Genomic DNA, 18,857 nt, shown 5'->3' with positions numbered 1-18,857 from the left:
TAGAGAAGAAAAGCATGCGTTGGAATTACAAAATGTCTTGTGCACCTTCGGATGTATTAATACGGTAACACTGCCCACCAGGGTGACCTCAGATACCGCTACTTGTCTTGACGTATGTATAACTAATTTAAACACTCATGAGGTATCTTCTGGCATTTTTACACACGACTTAAGTGACCATTTACCTATTTTCTGTTTTGCACCATTCCTTAAAAAAGAGCAAACTCAACGTAGCGGTTACAGTTACAGGAAAATAGACGAAGATTCCCTGATAAAGTTTCGTGACCTAATCACTGCCATCGATTGGAACAGTGAGTATGTTGAACACGACCCAAATATCGCGTACGCCAGCTTTTCTAAAAAACTTAAAATATGTTATGACACTGCCTTCCCACTTAAACTGACGAACAAAAGAAAAGGTAGATTGCGCAAACCTTGGATGACCAATGAGTTATACGCTCGGATTAAAGAAAAAAATAAAAAATACCATGATTTTCTTAAAAGCAGAGATCAAGATCTTTTAGCAGCCTACAAAAAGTACAGAAATAAGCTAACAACTGATTTGAAAAATACAAAACAAGATTATTATCAACGCCTATTTGTTCGCGTCCAGAATGAGCCCAGAAAAGTATGGGAAGCGGTAAATACCCTCACAAACAGTAGCAATCGCGCCACAGAAATACAATCTGTGATTGTCGATGGCAAGCGTGTGAGCGGTTTGGACTTATCTAACGCAATGAACGAGCATTTTGTAAAAGTTGGCCAGTGTACTGCAGATACGCAAGCATATTACAACACACCTATGACAACGTCCTTAACAAACTCGATAATGTTATCACCAGTCACCCCACAGGAAGTAGAACTACTAATAACAAAAATAAAAAATAATGTAGCTGCTGGCATCGATGACATTAAACCAGTTCCTATTAAATACGTTTACCAAGATATTAGCAACGTCTTATCGCACATCATAAATTGCATGTTAGAAACTGGTATATTTCCTGAGCAACTTAAAATTGCTAAAGTTACACCTGTCTACAAAGGGGGCGGAGAATACTTACAAAATTTTCGACCAATTTCGGTCTTGCCTATATTCTCTAAATTATTTGAGGGCGTCATACAAAGCAGAATAGACCAATTTCTATCTAAGTATCATGTGATTAACAAATCGCAATATGGATTTCAGAAAGGTAAATCCACTGAGCAAGCACTCGTAGAGGCAAAGGACAAAATAATATACAATATCGAGAATAAACTATATACGCTGGGAATTTTTTTAGACCTAAGTAAAGCGTTTGACACTATACAACACGACATACTGTTCAGAAAACTACATACATATGGAATACGTGGAATAGCTTTGGCCCTCATAAAAAATTATCTTTAAAATCGATTCCAATTTGTTAAAATTAATAACATTGTCTCAAGTACAATGGCAATCAAATGCGGAGTCCCACAAGGTTCAATCTTAGGTCCCCTTCTTTTTCTTCTATATATAAACGATATTACAGCAATCACGGGATCTCATGAGCTTATTTTGTATGCGGATGACACCAGCGTATTTTTTGCAGACTCATCCAAAGCCCAGTTAGAACTATTGACAAATAGCTTTCTTGCCGACCTAGCTACATGGCTTCAAGCAAACAAGCTAAATTTAAATACGAAAAAAACGAAGTATATACTATTTGCACCTAAAAACAAACGCGACAGTATAAACTTAGTTATACATTTTAAAGATGAAATTATAGAACAAGTCCACGAACAAAAATTTTTGGGAGTTTGGTTTAATCAAGAGCTAAATTGGAACACACACGTGAATAAATTAAGTTCCGAGCTTTCACGGTCGGTTGGATGTCTATATAAAATAGGGAACCCTATACCAACATGGCTAAAGAAAAACTTATATTATTCGCTCTTTTACTCTAAGCTCTGTTATTGTCTTCTAGTGTGGGGCACGACATCGACCACAAACTATAACTCGTTGCTCACACTGCAGAAAAAAATGTTGCGCTTACTTGAAAATTATAAGGGTAAAATACAAGACCTGCATACTGCACCACTTTTTAAAAAATATGGCATTCTTAAGGTGAATCAGATATATTACTTTAAATTATTACAACTGATTCACAGACAAAAACTATATGTGACGGATTTAAGTGACGTAACGCATGCATACCCTCTTCGACACACATATAGGCGGCCCCCTCAGACCCGTACAAATTATGGAACACAAACAATGGAATATCAAGTCAGTAAAGCTCTGAATAACATTAAAGACCACATAAATTTTAATAACAATTTTGGTAAATTTAAAAGGGATCTCAGGACACTCATGGTGGGCAGTGATAACCCCTTATTATTTGAATTTGCATGTAATAACTAGTTGTTTTTCTGGTATATTCAAAAAAATGAATATAGTGTTTAATACTAAGCGTTAACTTTGTAAACTGTGTGCTGCTGGAAAGCGCTGCTTTGGGGACAGGGACCTTTGTCAGGCTTTGAGCCTTTAGTCTCTGTCTCCATTTCGGTTGATTCCGGAAAAAATAAACATTCATTCATTCATTCATTCATAAAGCGAAATTTCTAACAACATCAAGAACAAAATCTTCAGACGGTATTATTTTAATTTACACTACAATGTGGTCCGCATTTTATAGACGCTTTGCCCACGCGCCAGATTAAAGCCGCCATTGCTGACCTTCTTTTGTCTTACCCAGGTGCCGAGCCAGTGAAGCGGGCGTCGAGGCAAGCTTCCACAAAGATTAAAGCTGTGGAGAAGGAAACAGTAGAATCTAAAATGGCAATGACCTGCCCTGCGCGAGGTCATGATGAAGTAAAGTAAACGTAATAAGAAAAAAAAATTAAGGTCGGTTATGGCGGCGCCCATGAACAGCTGCTGCACGGAGTCTATAGACCCTTTCAGGCAACATTTCATGGGCGCCGCCATCTTGACATCACGTGACCCTGCCGCCATAGCCGACCTTCAGTTTCTGGCCGCTGCTCCGCGTTGTGTGCTGCACCGGCCACCACCGGGACTTTGTTTTCACGTTCTTTTACGTTCCACGTTGAAATCTTCTGTTTTCTTTGACTCTTTTCGATATTTCGGACTTTCATTTAATCATCTGATATCTATACTTCAACATTAGCTCTTGTATATTCTTATTTATGGAATGGAATCGGACAGCGAATGGATTGACGATACAAGATCATGGCCTAGGCTTCAGAGGAGATGTAAGTTCATCACGTTATTTTGTTTTCGTCGCTAATAAAGGGCAGTCAACACCATTGCGACATATAAAAATTTCAACTTACCCAGTAAGGCTATCGCAGTCGTGCTTCTCGCTGCATGGGCGCGATTTAGACAATGTTTCCGTAAGCAAAAGCCGAACCGCATGTAGCGCTTTAGCGAGCTACGAGACGAGCAACGGCGACAACAACACGACTCAGCGACGAAGATTTCTCACTGTCACCCGTCGCGTCGCTCGGTTTTTGGATTTCTAGAAAACGTCGCTCATCGTTTTGGTCGCTTGCTCCCGTCGCTTCTATGCGGTTTGCTTCATCGCGCGACGGACCGAGCGACAGCGAAGCGACTCACCGTCGCTTGTCTCGTCGCTTGCCATATCGCTTACATGCGGTTTATACTTCATTAATTTCGATGCACACAGCACTGAACCATTGGCGCCTCGATATTAACTATGAACTGCATGCAAGCTATTTGGCGAGAAACGAGATAAGCGACGACGACCCGCTTCGCTGTCGCTCGTTCAGTCGCGCGACGAGGCAAACTGCATGGAGGCGACGGGAGCATGCGACCAAGACGATTAGCTACGTTTACTAAAAATCTAAAAACCGAGCGACGCGACGGGCGACTGTGAGAAATCTTCGTCGCTGACTCGTCGTTGTCGCCATCGTTCGTCTCGTCGCTCGCTAAAGCGTGTACATGCGGTTCGGCTATTACTTACGGAAACGATGTCTAAAGCGCGGACATGCAGCGAAAAGCGCGACTGCGATAGCCTTACTGCGTGAGTTGAAATTTCCATATGTCACAATGGTGTTGACTGCCCTTTATTAGATACAAAAACAAAAGAATGTGATGAACTTACATGTTCTCTGAAGCCCAGGCCATAATCTTGTATCGTCGATTCATTCGCTGTCCGATTCCATTCCATAAATAAGAAAATACAAGAGCTATGTTGAAATATAGATATCATATGATTAAATGAAAGCCCGCAATATCGAAAAGAGCCAAAGGAAACACACGATTTCAACGGGGAACGTAAAGGCCACGAAAACAAAGCTCCGGTGGTGGCCGGTGCAGCACACAACGCGGAGGAACGGCGAGAATCTGAAGGTCGGCTATGGCGGCCCGGAAAGCGCGCGGAGGGCGCGTCGACTAGTGGCAGCTCGAGTAACTGACTCCCTGAAAGCGTCTATAGAAATTTGATATGGCGGCCTACCAGTAATGCTCTGCATTCTTCCTTAAATATCGTAAATGATTGCGTATAGTTTATGTCGGGTGTGCTATTAAGTAAGTTAATTAAGCTCAAACCACTGAATCGCTTCTTGCCGTGCTCAGTTCTTATATCTTGCTAAAGTAAGAGGAATTCTAGGGAATAACACTAATAATACTAAGAGTACATCTAAACCACAACGAACTGTAAAGGTTTATAACAAGAAACCTTTCTACGGTCCCGAGAATACAAACGCTTTGTCACGTGATGTCCCCGGGAGAAGTCTTGAACGTTAGTCTCAACAAGTGAATGCAGAATGAGGCGGAAGAAAATCTTTTATGTATTCATGATAGAACCTCCCATCGCGTAAATGCTGGTATACAGTGAGGTTTCACTTGCGTCAATGTGCAATCGGTACCCTGAATTTTTTGTGTATTTAGTTCTGGCTACAGCAAATCGACGTTACTTGACTATACTTCGTCTCACCCTACGATGGACTAAAGGCAGAAGCTACGGACCGCCAGATCCAATCACGAGCCACTTAGAAAATGTGCGGTATTTCGCTTCGATACACGTATCGGCGCCCGCGTCTCGGATCACTGATTAGGGGACGGGTGGACAGTGGTTCGAATCGAAGAGTACTGAGTGACTGAACAGTTTTACATCGCAAAGAAAGCCACGGCATACACGCTCTTTGCAGTGTCGAAGCTATAGAGATGATGCGGCACTTTTGGATACGAGCATCATTCGTCCACCCCTAATCAATGTTAAGCGTGTCATAGTATGGCATGAAACGTGATTGGACCTGGCGGCCCGCGGCCTTGGCCTTTAGTCCATCGTAGGATGAGACAAAGTATAAGCAAACTAATCTGTGCTCTTGAGTATCCCACTGAATTAATATTTACTCGGGACACATTATCAGTAAAATAACCAACGCAGCGAAACAAGCAAAGGTGAAGTTTCTAGAGCATGTTCTAAAAGTTTCTTAACTCATGGGACACCCATTCAAAGTCTCAACGATTAAAATGCTCAAGTGCTGAAGTTTCCTGTGTCACTAAAGAATGCCACCGTAGGCCATAGATTGGACACGACTACGAAGTCAGCGTAAGGCTAGGAGTCTTGTTCTCACTAATTGAACACGTGTTCCAACTGAACGCAACGCAGTCTGTGGTCTACGGTGACTTTCTTTACTGACGCAGAAAAATTCAGCACTTAGGCTTTCTTATCTAGGAGGTGATGACCTAGTCCTCTTCACTGAGAGCCGAGCAACCTCTCCTGGTTTCGACATTGCTGAAATAGCCGAGACATTTCGGACAATTATGGACAAACTAGGGAGTGCTTGGCACACAGTTGGGCATGCATCAACGGGTGGCTCAGAATGGCTAAAATAGTGCTAAAACTGGGGAATCACTTTTGGTCGCCCCTACACGAGGAAGAATGTAGGGACGACTGAAGAAGTTTGGGAGCTCAAGAAACCCGTGTTCCCAGGAACCCAGTTTGAGAACCCAAGGTTTCCATCATGGGCTCTTTTAGATCTTTAGAAAACCTCCCCCCCCCCCCCCCCCCCCACTCCCCTTCTTGATCGGAAAACGATAGATTGATGGAACCCGTCATAGTCTCGGCATTGCTACAAGAAAGCAGTGCAGATGCCTTACAGGCCCTCAATGAACTAATTCATATACTATATAATTCGTTTCATGTCAAGTCCGGACGCAGACGACGTTACGCGAGGTGATGGGACCAATCAGGCAGTGTCAAAAGCGCACCATCAAGCTATTCGTAATGTTTCTGTATGTGTTACATCATTGCTGAACCAATCATAAACACAAGAGGACTAGCGACCTGCGCCCCTTGACTCTGTTTGATTCGTCTCGTCGTTACCTCGCAGCGTCGGCAGCGTACGATTTGTTCTTCGACATTTTTGTCGGCGAATGCGGCATTCTCATTGGCTGCGGAACGTCGCTAGGATGCTCAGAACTGGCCACGCCCTTCGTTTCTTAACATATCAGTGACTTTAATTGTCACCGACCGTTTAAGAAACGCTGGGCGTGTCAAGTACCGAGCATGTTATTGCCTCTTGGCAACCACTGAGAGGGTGACATTGATCAATTAGAAGACCGAAGAGCGAGTCTCGAAAAAGAGAAACGTCCGGCGTCTATTAAAGTCTCGGGGACTTTCGATACCAATATTCTCCACGATACAAGATCCAACAATAAACTAATGTGTTTATACTGGGAGACAAGAAGAGATAAAAAAGATTTTAATGCACCAAGTCCGGTGCTGCCGGTATCGTGATACCATGGCCCAGTATAGACGCCACGGCGCGTCGCATGCTCGAACCGCGTATACGAAGCGATGATGCGGCCAGCTCCGCGGGAGGGAACGACGAATTCCAAGCGAAGCTCCGATGCGCTCCAGTCTGCCGCAGAGCTTTGGTATCCCCGCAGTGGCACTGCATGCGCCGCGCGGCGGCGCTTGATGAACGGGCACGGCAAATAATTATCACCCAAGGGGGCCAGCCGCGCGAAGTTGGGCTGTCAGCACCGCCGCCGCCGCCGCCACCGCCGAGTTGCTCTCTTGAGAGTCGAGACCCTGTAAGCTGGACCGAAGACAGAGCACAGACCCACATTGCTTCCATGCCTGCAGCGTTACGGGTTGATTCCTCTTATACGCGATTGGTTGAACAGATCAAAGACTGGAAGTGACGCATCGAGTTATCAGCAGGCGATAGGTTGGTCTGTTAAGACACCCGCGATCACACCGCAAATGCATCAGACACCTTTAAAGTGTACAGTGCTAATCACAGTTGTCTATAACGCGCGAGCGTGCGGCTTTCTCAGGGGAGCGCTAGACTGGTGGCATTCGCGGAAACTAAGCTAGTCACGTGGCGCAACATGGAACGGCCCGCTCGAGGGGTGTCCTGCCCACTCTATCAGCTTGATAAGCGATAAAAGTAAAGTGCTTTATTATATGTTTTTGTTTTTTGAAGACGACATCGTTGATAGGTCTTCATGCTTTAGTTTGTTTATTGTTCGAGCAATGATGTTTGTAAAAAGCGTGCGAGCAGCCTTCCGCGTTCGCCGCCAGCTGATAGAGCGGGCAGGACACCCCGCGAGCGGGCCGGTCCATGTTGCGCCACGTGACTTGCTTAGTTTCCCCGAATGCCACCAGTCGAGCGCTCCCCGCAGAAAGCCGCACGCTCGCGCGTTATAGACAAGTGTGATTACCACTGTACATATGTATGAAGCAGACATGCTTCGAACATGATTGGGGCGTGTCTGCTGTCATCATGTCTGCAGGGAACGCTGTGGCTTTTGTATGGTGTGCATTGTGTGAGCACTTTGCGCTTGATTTGCTCCTCTATAGCACGCAATGCGGAGAGCGAGTCGTCTGCTTCTTGCGCAGGAGTTCCGGTGACGTCAGAGCGATGCCGAGTTCTGATTGGCTTTGATTGGAAGGATAGTGGGTAGACCTTAGTGCTAGATGCCTTGAAATCTACCCACTTTTTCAGAAAATCAATCAGCAAGTAGGAGTTTGGCGTTCTGACATCATCGCAACCCCTGTGCAAGAATCAGACGAACTTGCGCTATCCGCATTGGTTGAAGAGATCGAAGATTAGAGCTACCGCAAAGGTTCTCGGCGGGTGATAGGTTACTCTGTTCAAAGCTTGAAATGAACGTGGCGTATACATGGCTTACACGCGACGTCGTCACACGATGCTGGTGGTCATTCCCCGTTGCTCTTGTTAAGAAAACAAAACAAATTGATTAGTGCAAGATGTATGCTGCAGAAGGTACATGCTCAACAGCAAGGCCCCAACAATGGCAGCTGATGGGACGTCAATGAAAACCGTGCATTGAGGATATCTGTGACTGGCTGCTGTGGTGGTGTAACTTCCACTCTGGTCCAACACAAGCCAAAGGTGCGTGCAGTCTGGTATCGGGCGGCTTATCTGGCGTCCCGATCGGTCAATTACACGGAGCACACTCCCCTTCGTGCCGGGGACCGACCCGCGGCCTGCATATACATACCGAGTTCATCCCTAAGCTGACAGTGTGGTGGAAGCCACGCGCTCGAAGGTATACCAGTCCATCTTTCACCATCGTATCATGCTCTCTCGCGCATGCGCTGCAAAGAGCGGGGTCAGGTGCTGAAAAGGAGGCAGCTGATTGATCCGGCGAGTACGTATCTCTCGCTGCACAGTCAACTTAGGCCCGTTCAATACGCCATCGTTGCCCGAGTGGCGAAAGCAAGTTTCGACGCGAAAAACAGAAACCGGGCCGCTGAAAGAAAAGGAAAAAAGAAGCGCCTGACGCCAGAAGGAAAGAAGGAGAATGTTGCGAAAAGAACACCCTTAAAATGCAAGGGACACACGCGAACGACAGATTTATAGGAATTCAACGGACAAATTGCCGCTTGAATTGCTAGGTAGCCGCATTATGGGGTTAGGAACTAGCCGTACGGGTTTGGGAGAGGGCGAGGAGTTTCACCACATGCATTAGGCGATCGGTAGTTTGTCCATAAAATGCCCGTGCGTTTAATTTTGTCCACGTTATTAAAATTGTTTTAGGTGTTTGTTCAGACAGCGGAATGTTAGTGTGCCCCTGTGGGTGTCTGGTGCCTCCACTGTAAATGGGAAATTTAACCAGTGCAGTAGCAATGCTGGCCGTCAGTGGGGTCTTTAACGTGAGTCACGCTGTAGTGGCACCACTAGAGATTTTCACACCTGTATTGGCGTAAAAAAGTTGTACTTTGGAACGAACATCCTTTCTACACCCTTCTTACACCATTTTTACAGGCTTTTTGAATATGTATAGATGTAACAAAGGTGTCATGGTCCATTTACACCCTTCCTACACCATTTCTACACTCTGAAGGTAGAAAAATTGTATAAAAGGGTGTACATCTTGTGGGATTTTGCTAGCTGCCCACACAGGTACCGATAGAGTAATCAAAGGGTTATTTCAACAGATGTGGGAACCCGCGGTTTCCTCATCTCCGCGGCAATATAGATGACGTTTAGGGATACATTACCGCGGGTCGGTTCGATTATTTACCTCCGTCGGTGCCAATTATCGTCTACCTTGTCTCACTCTCTCGAATATAGCAGAAGAGACGACACACGTACCAGAGTAAGGACAAAGTCAAAGAGCATTTATTAGAGCACTCTTCTAAATGAACTACAATGTCCCCATCCAAAATGCCCCCCGCGCCGGCAAGGTAAGAAAAGGTCCTTACCTGCCAGACGCGGGGTTTCGGAGAGCCAAGATGGGGGAAGCGTCGGAGAAGTCGCCGACGCACGCCCTATATCCCTTTCGCGGTCACCGGACGAGTTCCTTTCCCGAAAGCGGGAAAACAAGAGGCGAAACCTCATCGCCTGTCAGCAGTGATCCGCATCCGAGCGGGGGAACGGTAATCGTAACCCCCGAGAGAGAGTGAGAGGAAAACCCTCCTAAGCCAGGCGGCCCTCCGCCTCACGGACAGGTCGGAGCTCGCGGCGAAGGAGGCCGCGCGTTCCGACCCGCGGCCGTTATTACAGTCATCGGGGAAGGGAGACCACAGGAATCCCCACAATTTTTGTTACACCTTTCACAGAAACCGTGTAAAGAAGTGTAGTGGAGATACCATCGAGTACATCCACTATTTGTTATTCCACCCTCTTTATCGTGTCAGCCAAAGTTTGGCATAATCGTCTTAAAATGATACGTATAGATGACATTAACGCTATCTCACTTTTAATTGCGTTCCTTGGCTGTGCTCAAGGTTCAAGGATCATAGCAATTCATCCTTCAGCACCCTGCAAAGCCTTCACAGCAGCGTCAGCATATGGAGTATCCGCCTCAAACCGCGCTAATCAGCGCAGTTTGAGGCGGATACGCATCATCCACGCGCATCATCCCACAAGAAAAAAATCTTCAGATATTGGACAGCCTTTCTGCGCGAGAACGGGTATGTCTCGGCTCGTTTGAGTTAATTTCTTTTTTCAGTCATTTCACTGGGTCCCAGGCCGCAGACTACCCCCTAACAAACAGTGCGCTGTGGTAATAACACCTTTACGAGAAGGTGCATTGCGGTTCTACGCCTTTGTGAAAAGGTGTACTGCAGGATCCCACATTTTAGTAAAGGTGGTAGAAAAATCATGTTTTTTTTTAAAAGTGTGAGATTTACACCTTTTCTCCAAGGTGTATTGCTATACCAATAAGGGTGTTAGTTATCGGACAGGCCATTTACACCAATAAGGGTGTGAAAATGTTTAGTGTGCACGACCGCACGCCGGTGCGATCCTCATTCAGATCAAAACGGGCAGGGGTGGAGATTGAATCTGCGCGAGCTTTTGCTTCAAGTGCCCCAAGCTGAAGCCCGTTAAAGTTATTCTTCTAAAAAAAAGATCAAAAACAAATCAGCCCTGCTTTTTTTAGGAAACACAAAATGGCCTCTGTGGCGCTGGCTTAATTTTGGAGATTGAAAGTTATAGTAGACAGTGCAGTGAGCTGTTGGTCAATACACCTTTCCGGATTAGTAGACAGTGCAGTGAGCTGTTGGTCAATACACCTTTCCGGATATGTGTAGTGGTCTCAGAGTCTGCTTCACCATGTCCTCTTCTATACACTGACAAAACCTGGCAGATCGCCACGAGAAGCGGCCGCCGAAATTGAAAAGGTAGAGCGGCAGACAACGGATGAGAGCAGAGTCACGTGACGGGCGCCCAGCTGCGGCGAGTCGCCGAAGCACACTTCTCCCGAGCGATGGAATGTTCGCTCGTGCTCCTCGCGTTCCTCGCGCTACCGCTTCTTTTCTCGTCGGGTTTGAAGACCATATTTCGGGACCTCGCCGCTGCAAAAGCTGTGCGCTTACGACCAGGTTCCCCGAGAAATGCTCTGTGCTACCAGATCCTCGCGCTCCAAATCTGCGATCGAGAACTCGATGGCTCCGCTGTCGAACTGCCAGGCTTTCTGAGTATAGAGTAGGCTATGGCTTTACGCACTGCAACGTTCAGATGTATGGCACCCGAAATTATCCGAGAAGCGAAGGTGAAGTTGCCGTTGGTTTAAGAGTTCATGATTTCAGAACGCAGAGAAGGCAGAAGGAAAGCAAACCAGAGTGTGTGATGTCCTTCTTTTCCGTTCGCTTTATTTTTGTGTGAGCTTCTGAGCTCATAAAGGGACCATGAAATGAATTTTCAGCTGGGATAAAATGGGATTTCACTAATCGCTTATCGTTTAGTGCGCCAAAATAAAACAAGTGCACGAGTGTAGAAACCTGCTTTTCGGTATGAAATTAAAAAAAAAAAAATATATAGCGGACTTTTTTGTACATCTTTTCCTTCGGAAGCTCTCCGCCTTTTCACTGTGGTGCATCCGCGGTGCCAACGCACGTCAGCCGAGCCCAACTCATGCATTGGACACAAACACTGCGTAACTCAGACGTATGCGCTTTTCAAGAAACAATCCGTCAACGTATATTTGAATTCGCGTTCGAGGCCAATAAGTGTTCTGACCGCACTTGAGCATGAAAAGTTACATGATGTGCCCCATAATAAGCCTCCCCTCTGGCTAACTGCTTGAGTGTATTTCTTGATAACATTCACCATATTTTTATGGTCATGAGCTGCCTTGGGCGTGACTAAGCCGAGCATTCCAAGGATTCACATGATACCCTCAAATGCGTAGCACACAAAAGCGTATAATTCTAGTCATGCTGACATCAAACAGCAATACAGCAGACTAAAGTCTGGATATTCAGGGTTCAGGAATCGTTACCTGTAAGGCAGCCATTAGCATGCACATATGGCACACTCATAGGCAACGTTACTAGAGGGAATCAGTTTGAAAACTCGCTTCCTGGCGTGGCGCCATTTCGTAGGGCGCGCGAGAGGTAGTGCTGTGGTCGCATAATAGTATCGACCCTCGGTGGTATCTCGTTGTCGTTGTTCCTCGTGTTTTCGCTTGTCACATCGGTGGCTCGCCGTAGGCTCGTAAGCGTCCTTTTCTGGTGCCGTGAACTTAGAGTCGTTCTCCAATCAATGAAAAAGCATGCGGACCCGCTGCGCTCCCAGCTGTCGCAGCGGGTACGCATCACAAGCGTCAAAAAGTGACGAGAAGTGCCACTTCTTCGCCGCTCCTTTAAGGATTCTGTGCACCTGAAGGTATGGCAGAACGCGATCCCTGAGAAAATGTCCACGCTCACATAAAAAACAAAACAAAAAAACTATGTGTGCAATTTGCATTTTCAGCTTGCTCGCACGTCATCAATGGGCATACGTTTATGATAGCCAGGGGACAATGGTCATTAATAAAAGATGCTGTGCCATGGCTGTTCCCTGATTGCCACCCCCCTCCCATCTACTCAAATCCACGAAGAGGAGCTTACCGTTTATCTTACTTACATAAGCTCTGGTATGTAAGACGGTGAGGAACGTCGCCTTTCATACTTGTCCTTACTCAGGGGGTTTCATGAACAGATTTCCCATGTCTACTCTTGTAAATAGTTTGTTAATAGTTTTATTTATGGAAACATTAAAATTGTGACGAGTACTTGAAATGAGCCTGATTTGTGAGTAATTGAGTTGAATATTGCGTTACTACAGTGACTTCAAGAAGATTGTACAGGGAATTACGCACGTTCTCTGAACAATCCTCTCGAATCTGCAATTTCTAAAGGAAGGGGATTTACATCTCGAGATCAGATGATCCTTTCAAAACCAACACGAAGATTTCTCAGCGGATCTGGTGGAGCAATTCACGCAGGGAGAACTGATCTCGAGGCGACGGCAGCGCCACTGTTCCGCCAGCGCACCCCAGCGGCCCGTATTCCTCCGGTGAAGGCCGCTCGAGTTCCCAAGTCGACCTCTTCTGGCAACGTTTACTTGGGTAAGCATAGGTATTGAGGTGGCCAAATTGAATTTCGGAAATGGCCTACAGACCATTCCCGGGCTTCTGATCGGTGCCATTTTTAGAGCTCGTGCGAACGGCGGGGGCTTCGCTCGCTTTCCGATGCGATGACCATGCGCATGCTGGACTGTGATGTTCCCACGCCATGGGCTGTGATTTTCTAAACATTGGAATGGTGTATAGACTTGTTGCTAAATTACCCAAGCATCAAGAAAGAGAGAGAGAAAATAAACGTCACTATTAAAAGAGTTGTTCCCATTCCGGGTATTGTTCCCATTCCGGGCATACAAGCACCAAGGAGCACTCTGCGAGTTATGCTATGTTCACATTATGGTCACAACGCAACACCCTTTCATAACACACGCGTATGTAAGCGCAAGAAGCGGAACAATTTCGTTCGGACTACAGCCACAACCCCCTTCAGACTACAACCACAACTCCGTATAAGCCCTTCTCTGCTACACAACTGTTACGTTCCCGGCATTTTATTTGATGTTCGGGCAGTTTGGCAAAAGCTCAGTAGGCAGGAATACGCGCACAGAAACACCGGAATATGACCTCCAATGCAAGCACGTATGCAGGCGGTGTTTCGCCACTCAATGACATTTCGGCGACAGCAGTCTGGATCGTTTGTTTTTCGAGCGTGGCCGGAAAACTACCTCACCGCCGGGGGCTTCTCTACCCTCGATGGTGTGATTGCCCGGTTTGGCGTAATGAGTCGCCGCTTATGCGGTCACCGCACTTCCTCGAGGAGGCGGAGCCAATTGCCGACGTACAAACAGCAACGACCCGCCAACGAGACGGAGCTGACAAATGAACGGAAGCCGGCGATCAGCCTCCGCATTTATATGCCCGCTGGGATTAATCGATTCGATATCGAGCCGGAATGACTCCGATCTGCTCCAGAAAAGGGCGAGGCGGCGTTCCATAGGTGCCGCGTGCAACCGTTCCTCCGTTAGTCAGGGGATGCAGGGTGAACCTTTGTGGATAGCAAACGAGTAAACACAGTGTAGGTTCAAGACTGATCTTACTTTTAGAATCTATACGCTTCCATAATTATTATTTAAACTTTTTTTTTTTTTTTTTTTTTTTTTTGCGAACGTCGGTTTTATGGTTTGCGTTTTGTCCTGTTCTAACCAGAAACACCTCGGGGAGCCGTCTGTGGCTCTCGACAACTGTTTGAAATTATATAAAAAAATGTAAAACGACTTTATTTCTAATGGGAAGTGGGCTACGCATAAATGATTTTTTTTTTCTTTCGCGGAACACGAGGAAAGTTTGAAAGGTAATATCAGAATTGTATATAACCTGCACTGAAATGCCGAGGAACCGTCACGCGCTTTGTCTTGGCACGGACATCCTCCGGAAGAATTCTGGTGTCGCCATCATAAGGGGCTTTCGCATCCGGTGTTACAGCCCACACAAGCAGACACGCCGTTTGCACAGGGGCGCAAAAAGGGAGACACTCACGCAGCGCTGGCCAAAAACAGCTCTGAGTTTGCGCGTCTGGGCTACATGAACGACCCAACTCATCCCTACTACAGTCTTAACATGCTTTCGCTACGCCGGCTACCGTCTTGCGTTAGGCGCTGTATTGCCTCTTCCGGGCTGTACAGACATATTTATAGGAAACAATTTATAGCCCTGCCAAACGGTAAAATTTAATGTCGTTTTCATCGAATGATATTAAGGGGTGGAGTGGAGCGGAGGGCGCTGATTGGCCGACCAGATAATGTCAGTCGATGACAATGACATTGAATTTCACAGTGTAAAAGGGGCGCATCTCTATAGGGTAACGTATCGTTACCGTATAGTGTAACAGGGACGTATCTCTATACGGTTCTTTTTGCCCATAATCTTTTAGGACACTTTTAACGGACACCTAACCTTCGAACTTTGTTGACAACATTGCGCTGTAAAGACGCGTTTTCACCGCTAGTACATCGTACGAAAGACAGTCTGCAGGCAATAGGGAGTTTTAGGGAACCGTTTTTGCGCATTCGATATGGTACGATGGGCCCTCCGGTACGAACTGCGCATGCGCTAACCGCAGAAGACTCGCATACGCACAGTTTCTACCGGAGGGCCCTTTGTACCCTATCGAATGCGCAAAAACGGTCCCCTAAAACTCTCTACTTTCTGAATCATGCTTCTTGTACGATGGTCACGCTGGTCATACAAAAACTGTCTGCGAACATTGTTCGAAGCACACATATGCGTGATGTAACATCTTTGAGGCGTGCCATCAGTTAATTAGCTCCAGCAAACAACGTATGTAAAAAAAAACAAATCGAACTTGAAATCTGAGGAACTTGGTCAAACGAAGCTCACACAATTTTAGTATGAAAAAGAAAAAGAAAAAACGCAGCCCTGCTTACGTGAATATGCAACACCCTAAGGTCAAAGACCGCGGCCCGTCTTGGGCAGGGACCCGACGTGTCCGCCTAATTAAGTGGCCAGGGCACGAGGTGTTGAGTCGGCCACCGGTCCGGTCCGTACGAGGTTCGCCCGCCCAGCGACGGGCAAATTACACGCTGCTCGCGCGGCCAGGGGCCGTGCTTCACACGCGGGACACCGACCGGATCGAGGCGGTTTCCACGTGAAGACCGATAACGCGAATCGCTCGAGCTAGCGGCCCGGCCCGCACGCGATGAAAAATCGAGCCGTGCCCGAGTGCCGCGTTCGCTCATCCGCGAGTCGACGTGGACGCGCCACACGCACGTGTACGCACGCACGTGTACGCACGCACGCACGCACGCACGCATGCGCACACTCGCACAAGCGCACGAGCTCGATGGGCAATAACGGAGGCACTTCTCGCGTACCATGCCTCAGTCCTTATACGGCTCTGAAAACTGCTGTGTTTTCCTTGGCTTTTTGAACGACCTCTGTTATGGACGGCAGAGGTCGAACGTTTTCGTCAAATGTTTTGCTCGCGTGTGGTAAGGGCTCTTGTAAGGCGGAGGAAAAGCGATGTGACTGACCTGTTCTCAGGGCAATATTACTTGAAAATTAGCGAAGATTTTTGAAGGAACCAGTTGCGAGAAGAAGAATTGTGGAGATCATTGGAAAGTGTCAGTGGGGGGGGGGGGGGGGGGGGGGGGGCTCGCATTAGTTACGAGGCCTTGTTTCAAAACTATGGCCGATGAAGGCTTAAACAAATGCAGGACGTTGCTTATGATGTTCAAGCAGCGTCAGTCTCCGTGATGTGTTCTTCGACCTTTTTATTAAATAATGCAAGGAGGTAAGAAATAGCCCGCTTTAGCTTCTAATGTTCGTACCGAAAAACAGGCTTTCGATTTTCTACCCTCGTGTACGCTGTAGTCAACGTTACTAAAACACTCAGTTGGGAAACTCGCCGTCGAAACCTGGGCCGCTGGCGTCCACCGAGACCGAGCTAAATGCGACAACAGCGCCACTCTTTTTCGTTTGTCTGTACTATGGTCACCTCGAGCTTTTTGAAAGCCTGTTTTTTGCGTAAAAACAAACGGAAAAGACTCTTTCTGTATGAAATTTATTGGAGTTTAGTACCAAATGATGGGCGCGTGATGTTTTTATCATCTTTAGTTCGCAAGGTTTTGCGGAACAATTAATATTGTTTTTATAAAACCATGCCTCAGCGGGCCTTTCAGGTAGCGCGTCCCGACCTAGGTGCATTTTAACTTCAGTAGTTCAACGCGGCGCGTCCGCCGGGGAGACGGGGGTTCACCTCTGTCAAAGCCAAAAATAGAAGCCACGTGCAGTTTCTCGAGTGGCCGCTGCGGGAGAAATGGTGGCGTTGTGTTCGTCATTAGCTCGGGAGTTTCCCAACTGAGTGTTTTAGTAACGTTGGCTGTAGTTTTATTTTGCGAACTAGACACGGACGACAAAAGGCACACGCAACAACAACGACTATACTCGCTTGCATGTGCGTTCTTTTGTTTGTGAGTGTGCGAATTTTATCCCTTTCACATCTATTTTATTTTCAAAATACTGTTAATCCATTTGGGGGATTATAACAAGCATATGAAGCATGCCAAGCTCACTGTGTGGTACTGAAGAGTCCTCGGCGACCGATATAGGTTTACAGCCTGCCCAATAAATACGAACGGAGTGGGAACCCATGATGACCAGGAATCCAAGTATGTACGAACCACAACCGCCCATGCAAAAGCGCTTTTTCGGACTCCATCATCGACTGATTCAACTCCGTGCATCACGGTGATTGATTTTTTAAAAAAAAGTGCTTCGCGGTGTAGTAGATGAGCGAAATAGTTAGAGGAAAAGTTGTTTGAGCACATCATCTAATAATATTAGGGTCATGGAGTGATATTGTCGCAAATAAAACATTTTGAGTGATAGGAAAAGTAAAATTTATAGATATTTTGCCACCAAACGATGTGGCTAGCGTCTGTAACAGCGACCAGCGATGGACTCTTGCCGGCTCGATCAGCTTTACCTTTGGTAGCCTGTCTGCGGTTTAGAAGTATTTATTTCTCGAACACCCTGAACATTTGCTGCCGGGTAAGCTCTTTCCAGAATCAACAAATTTTACGATAAAAAATGACTTCCTGCTACTGGCACTTCAATACCGCCCAAGAAAATGTACCATAGAGGCGTCAAGGTTACACTTAGTTATACCGACAAAACTCCCGCGGTAAACCATGACAAAGTTTGTCGGATTGTTTTGCGGTTGTTCTCATAGGGCGATATACCGCGATTTTATTGGCCAAGCTAGCATACACGCAAGTAAATATAAGATTCTCCCGATTGACCGCGCCTCGTCAATGTTCCAAAGCAGCCATCATGGCGTGCCTCTTTTGTTTCGAGCGGCACAAAGAACCTCAAATGAAGCCGTCATCCGCACATCCTCCCGTTCTTCGGGTCCGCACACATCGAAAAAAAGCCGACAGTAACGTGTCTATCAAGACTGACTGGCAGGGAAGCGAAGGAAACACACGTCACGCACGCGCTGTCACTTCCTATCGCCAGACGATGGGACTCCGACTAACGACATCTTTAAGGCCCGCAAAGCGTATTAGCGGGGAACGTATAATAAGCAGCTTAGAGGACGGGGGCTCACACTCGTGCAAACCGCCCGACGCGCGCTGGAATCAGAATGCGGATCACGAGGGGAAGATGAGGTGTTGGTAGCCGGTGCGTCGCTGTAACGCAAACATCACGATCTCTTGGCTACCGCGTTCGCGGTCTGCGGTGAGGCGTTCTTGTTTTTTAGATGCGCGCCACGTTGGGATTGCGGCGTCGGGCGTCGTGCTTGTCGTGCACGGCCGCGTGTTCTCGCTTTGGCGTTTTGAAGGCGCCCCTCTGTGATGTCGGGACAGCGTGTCGAGGTTTTCGTGTTTGGCGGTCCTGATTTTTTTTCGCCGCTGGATGCGGCGTGCGTGCCAACAACGGACGAGACCGAGAGTGCTAGTGGTTTTCGGATTCGCCGCATGTTTTCCTCGGAGCTCAGTGAGAGTGCCCAACTCGGATGCGAAGTATACATTTATCATTTCATTCGAGCGGACATGTATGG

This window comes from Ixodes scapularis, unplaced genomic scaffold (genome assembly GCF_016920785.2).
Source record: "Ixodes scapularis isolate PalLabHiFi unplaced genomic scaffold, ASM1692078v2 PGA_scaffold10__122_contigs__length_95168666, whole genome shotgun sequence".
NCBI lineage: Eukaryota > Metazoa > Arthropoda > Arachnida > Ixodida > Ixodidae > Ixodes > Ixodes scapularis.
Note: the sequence above shows the minus strand (reverse complement) of the source record.